The 6,259-nt window shown below is 38.0% G+C and overlaps 1 long non-coding RNA gene across 1 annotated transcript; it reads right to left on the bottom strand.

Moving 5' to 3' along the window:
* Nucleotides 1-19: 19 nt before the first annotated feature.
* On the bottom strand, nucleotides 20-6,001 carry LOC148801230 (uncharacterized). Its single transcript, XR_016084131.1, has 3 exons — nucleotides 5,017-6,001; nucleotides 4,777-4,907; nucleotides 20-1,698 (listed from the first exon to the last, which is right to left on the bottom strand). It is a non-coding gene; the product is annotated as an uncharacterized LOC148801230 (long non-coding RNA).
* Nucleotides 6,002-6,259: the final 258 nt, after the last annotated feature.

Raw genomic sequence — 6,259 nt, 5'->3', positions numbered from 1 at the left:
TTTTTCATTCCGTTCTTGGGACACTCTTCTTCTGCCCTTTTCTTTTATTCTTTCTCTGTGGAAAAAACAAGGTTTCCACCCCTTCTTTTTATTATCTTAGTTTTCCTTTTGTTCTCTTTCTTCTTCTCATTAGCATTGTCAACTAACATAAAATAGAATAGCAAATCAAGGAGAAAATAAGAAGAAATAGAGAGAACACCAAGATTTAATGTGGTTCGGCTTGATAGACTACATCCATAGGAGGAGAGGAAAAATATCCAATATGAGAGCAAGATATTACAAACTCTCTCTCTCTCTCTCACTCTCTTCCTCAAACCCTAATTTCACACAACCACTAGCTTAAAATGGACCAAAATATATCAGAATTATCAATATTACAAATATTCCCAAATACAACCAAACACAATATTTCTTTCAACACACCCCCTCAAACTCAAGGTGGGAAAACCAGCTTGAGTTTGCAAGTAGGATGTTGAAGCAACCTTCATGGAAATAGGTTTACTATTGAAGCAGCAACAGCCATGAACCTTGGAGATGTTGAAAGGACCTTTGAAGCAACAGTTCACCGATGTTCACCAACAGAGTTATCACCATACCACAAACCATTACTCACAAACATTCACAACTTGAGGCATCATAGGCTTCATAGCCTCTTTTCCAACTCATAAAACCACTACCAACAAACAACCACAGCTCGAGGCATCATAGGCTTCATAGCCTCTTTTCCAACTCATAAAACCACCACCAACAAACAACCACCGCTCGAGGCATCAAAGCCCCTTTTCCAACTCACATAACCACCACCAACAAAGAATTACAACTTAAGGCATTACAACCCCTTTTCCAACTCACCAACTCACAAGCAACCACAGCTTGAGGCATCAAAGCCCCTTTTCCAACCAACCACAACTTGAGGCATCAAAACCCCTTTTTCAACTCACAAACAATCACAACTTGAGGCATCAAAACCCCTTTTTCAACTCACAAACAACCACAACTTGAGGCATCATGGCCTCTTACCAACAAACCATTAAACAACCATAACTCAAGGCATCAAAACCCCATTTTCAACTCACAAACAACCACAACTTGATCATCATAGCCTCTTTTTCAACCTACAAAACCACCACCAACAAACAACTACAGCTTGAGGCATCAAAGCCCCTTTTCTAACTCACAAAACCACCACTAACAAACAATGACAACTTGAGGCATCATAACCTCTTTTCTAACTCACAAAATCACAAACAATCACAACTTGAGGCATCAAAGCCACTTTTTCAACTCACAAAACCACCACCAACTCACAAACAACTGCAACCTAAGGCTAGTAGTTGACTACTACATGAGGATATTTTGTAGTAGTCAACTACTACAACTGAACATGAAATAGCAGCAACCGGAATAACTTCATAGCTCACAAAATCACAAACAATCACAACTTGAGGCATCAAAGCCACTTTTTCAACTCACAAAACCACCACCAACTCACAAACAACTGCAACCTGTGGCTAGTAGTTGACTACTACATGAGGATATTTTGTAGTAGTCAACTACTACAACTGAACATGAAATAGCAGCAACCGGAATAACTTCATAGCTCACAAAATCACTTATCATACCACTATTAAACTCTTCACAGCAAGTGGAACACCTTCAATTGTTAGAGGAAACCCTACTAGACCTTTTTCACATTTCCTGCACCCAAAAATCAGCAGCCTTTGAGAGATTCGTGAATGAGCATAAAGCAAATACAGTAAAAAAAACCCGCTTTGATACCATGTCAACTAACATAAAATAGAATAGCAAATCAAGGAGAAACACTAAGCTTTAATGTGGTTCGGCATGGTAGCCTACATCCATAGGAGAGGAAAAATATCCACTATGAGAACAAGAGATACAACTCTCTCTCTCTCACTCGCACTCTCTTCGTCAAACTCTAATCTCACACAACCACTAGCTTAAATAAGCAATAGACCGAAATATATCAGATTTACACAGAAGCCTCTTTCTCCTATGAATACATATAGGTCCCCATAATTTCTCAATATTACAAATATATCCAAATACAACCAAACACTTTTTCTCAACAAATATGCTGACTTTTTGTACTTTGATGTGAAGCTTATACTTTTTTTTTTATTAAGATTATTACTAATTATTAGTAAAGATTATTGTTGGTTGCTATGGAACTAGGGAATAGACATACAAGTTCAAAGTTTTGCCTCTTGGAAGTTGCTGTATCTGAAGTAGAGGTTCCTTTATGCTAAGCCATATCTGTAATTTGTGTTACAAGTCTGGCCTTACAATTTTTCTTGGTTGGAGTACTACATGAGAATTATCGACTTTGTTCTCACCAGCTGCCATCTTGCATGTATCATGGTGGAATGTAGGGCTGTCAATTAGACTGGATTTGGTCCAATCCGATCCAGTCCAACATTGGTCCATTTACAAATGGACTGGACCAAATCCGGTCCAAACCCCATACAAACCGGTCCCAATCCAGTCCAAATTAAATGTTTTCCTCAAAAAATGTTTTCCCTACTTAAAAATCAACATAAAAGGATATGATTTCATCACACAAGCAGTTTACTGCGTCATCTGATTTGTTTTGAAAGCCATTAATGTCATCTGAAAGCCATTAAAAGTCAACATAAAAGGATATGATTTCATTTCACACAAGCAGTTTACTGCATCATCTGATCTGTTTTGAAAGCCATTAACGTCATCTGAAAGCCATTAAAAGTCAACATAAAAGGATATGATTTCATTTCACACAAGCAGTTTACTGCATCATCTGCCGGTTCAGTTGTGGGTCACTACCATTAACGTCTTAGTAAACCTTCTCATCTCTGTGGCTCTATAGTAATCAATTATCAGGGATGATACCAGAATCTATTGGGAATTGTACTAAATTGGAAGAACTCTATCTTATTGAGAACCAGTTAGTTGGAGTTTTGCCTAAGAGCCTAAACAATCTTCAGTTCCTTGCTTACTTGGATGTCAGTTCGAACAGACTTGAGGGCAGGATAAAGTTGGGGGGTTCAGGTAATTGCAGGAATTTGCAGGAGTTGGTCTTGACTTACAATCAATTTGATGGAGAAATACCATCAGGCTTGGGCAATTGCAGTGGATTAAGATTCTTGGCAGCTCTGGATAATAAATTAATAGGTCAGATCCCCTCCTTTGGAATACTAACTAAATTGGAGCTACTTTACCTCAATGAGAACTCTTTGTCAAGGGTAATTCCACCAGAGATTGGGACCTGTAGTTCCTTGAAGGAATTACTCTTGCAGAAAAACCAACTCGAAGGCAAAATTACAAGTGAGTTGGGATCTTTGAGTAAATTAGAGAACTTCGTTGTTTACAAACAGATTGACTGGAGAGATTCCCATAAGCATTTGGAAGATTCCAACCCTCAGATATCTCTCTGTCTCAGAACAATTTGTCTGGGGAATTACCTTTAGAGATTCCAACCCTCAATGTCAGTGATGATGAGGCAGAAAAGGGCCCTAATGCCGTAGAGGCCTTGAGGGCTCAGGTGAATGCTGAAGAAAGAGATGAGCAGACTTCAAGTTCAAGTGGGAGCAGTGAGAACAGCAGTGAGAGTGGAGTGGGAGTGGGAGCAGTAGCAGTGACAGTGAAGCGGGCGATGAAGATTCAGTCAATTCTATTTGAAATATCAAAGTAAGGTGGGGTTAACTTTTATTTAAACACCCCAAATAATAGGTCTTAAGATACAATAAAAACAAAAATGTGCTCTGCAATCGGTCAAAGGGAAAAACAGAAAAAACAAGTAAAATGTTCCTCCACGTTAGGGAGCATATTTGGATCATGTAGGAATATTTGTGTAGGGTGCTTTAGTGATTTTTACCTGCGTTTGTATGGTCTCCAAACTCCCATTAATATCTTTTCATGTCTTTTATAACTCTGGCTTGTAGAATTTGACATAGAGCAGTAGTCCACTGCAACCAATCCCTCGTATACCATCACATGACTGATATCTACTTCCACAGAGTCTCTAATGAGAGCAACCTTTTAGAGCTTTTTTCTATTCCATGTACTTGTCAACACATGAACTTACCTTAGAGATCAATTGTAAGACATCATATGCATAGACTTCACTTAAAATGAACGAGTAAAAAGCCCAAATTGGAAAAACAAATTTAACATCTGAAAGTATAGGCATCAAAGGCCAGAATATAAACAGGAAAATCAAATATTTTAGGCAAAAAAGAACTTAAAATCTAATCAGTGATGATATTTTTTTGTTAGGTATGTTAAAAAATAAATTTATTGTTCATGGTCCAATCAGTGAAATGGATTTTTCAATTACATATCCAACCTAATTTATTGTCCTAAAAGAAATAGAAAGCCTAACCCAAATGATCAAAACCTGGTAATCCCAAACAATAGTTAAATATATGTACAAGGTCATTAGATAACTGTGAATACCGTTGGGCAAATGCTCAAAATATCACAATGTATCAGTGCATATCATACGATATGTATCCCTATTTACTAGGAGATAATAGATCTCCATAAACCCCTCTCAACGTAGCTGTCAATACATACTGAACTGAACAAATAGAAAGAAAAAATAAATAAAAAACATTTCCCTTTGGAAACTCCCATTTTTCACGAGTGTCTATACAATGAATCATGCATTTGGCTTTCTAAAATAGAAAAAGAAAATAAAAGAAAAAATCTGAATAAATCAATCACTCTTTCAACTGAATCATGCATTTGGCTAGAATGACTCCCATAGGTACCCACAGTAGCACTGCCGACACGTTTAATGGTGTAGGCCTTGCCACTGCCCGTCCGTTGTGGAAGATTAATGGCTTCGGATAATCCTTTCTCGGCAAGGATGGGGCCTTCTCCTCCACCGGAACAAAGTATACTTCCTGCAAGTGACAATGGCTCAAATGTAGGGGAGAGAGCGAGAGTGAGAGAGAGAGAGCACATGGCATCAGGCATGGTGAAATAACAAAATCAGGTGATCAAACGAAATACCGCCGTTCGCCAGCGAGACTGAGGATGGAGCAATGGAGGCGCAGAGGCGTTGAACCCTAGCCTTCGAAAGCTTTCACATCTGATGCTTCGAAGTTCAAACGAAAATGAACATTGAACGGACCATTCGAACTAGTGGCTTTGTCCACTTTCGGTCCATTCTATGAATGGACTATTCATGTTCGGACCGGTCTGCGTCCATATCTTTTTTATGACCGTCCAGTCTGTCTATATCACTTCTGATTCGGATGGTGTCCAACCCAAAATCGGTCCATTGACACCCCTTCCTTGGCACTTGCGAAGTGGTTGAATATAGGTCTAACTCACAGCTAAATATCAAAACTAATATCCTCATAACGATCTCAATCTAAGGATTTTTGGATTATCTTGTATCAGTTGAATGCACAGTCAAGTTCATCAGATTTATGCATCTACGCTCAAACTTTGCAGATTTTAGACATTTTGGATGACCTTATATCGAAGGATTTTCAAATGTGTTTATTTCTCTCCCATTAGTGTATCTTGTCTGGAATAAAATTGGTGACATTCAATTTGATATTTAAATCGCCATCATGGGTAACGGCCTTTACATGTTTTCTATATTTGAAGGGGTTCGTTTACTTGGTTCCAAATCCCATGTTATAAAATCTTCAGTTCACTGTTGGCATTTAACCCGTTGTTTGGTTTGAAAAAAAGGCTCCAGTTTGGAAAGAGTATAAATACAAATATATACGGTGTAAAGCCTTGTATTTTGTATTTCTAAACCTGTATTTGCACTGTAAATATTTGCATTTGTATTTTTATATAGTTTTCCCTACCTTTTCTTTCAAACCACACAGCCTTAACTATAAGAAATGTCCCAGACAAAAGTTCTGATATTCAGGATGGTCAACATCTCTTTTCATTTTTGTCACGAAAGAGAATGTTACTATGTAAGTATGTATGATTACATCTCGGATCACCAAGGCGAAATCAACCATGAATATTGCTGTGGCTATTATATATTATACATCTTCAATTAGTGATATCTGGATTTTTGAGTTTTTAAGCCATTCATATTTCATAATGCTCAGAATATAGTTCCAGTCACATAGACAGCAGAAAAGAAAAAAACAGATAAAACATGACACAGATCCAACTGCTGTAATAAAACACGAGTAAACTGAGCACCAGGAGGAAAGTGAATTGACAGAGCTCTGCAAATGGCGCTAGGTGCGCAAGAGGATCAAACTCCAACAGAGAAAAC

This window comes from Nelumbo nucifera, chromosome 3 (genome assembly GCF_055504915.1).
Source record: "Nelumbo nucifera cultivar China Antique chromosome 3, China Antique-T2T, whole genome shotgun sequence".
Lineage (NCBI taxonomy): Eukaryota > Viridiplantae > Streptophyta > Magnoliopsida > Proteales > Nelumbonaceae > Nelumbo > Nelumbo nucifera.
This window is presented reverse-complemented; position numbering and strand designations above follow the sequence as displayed.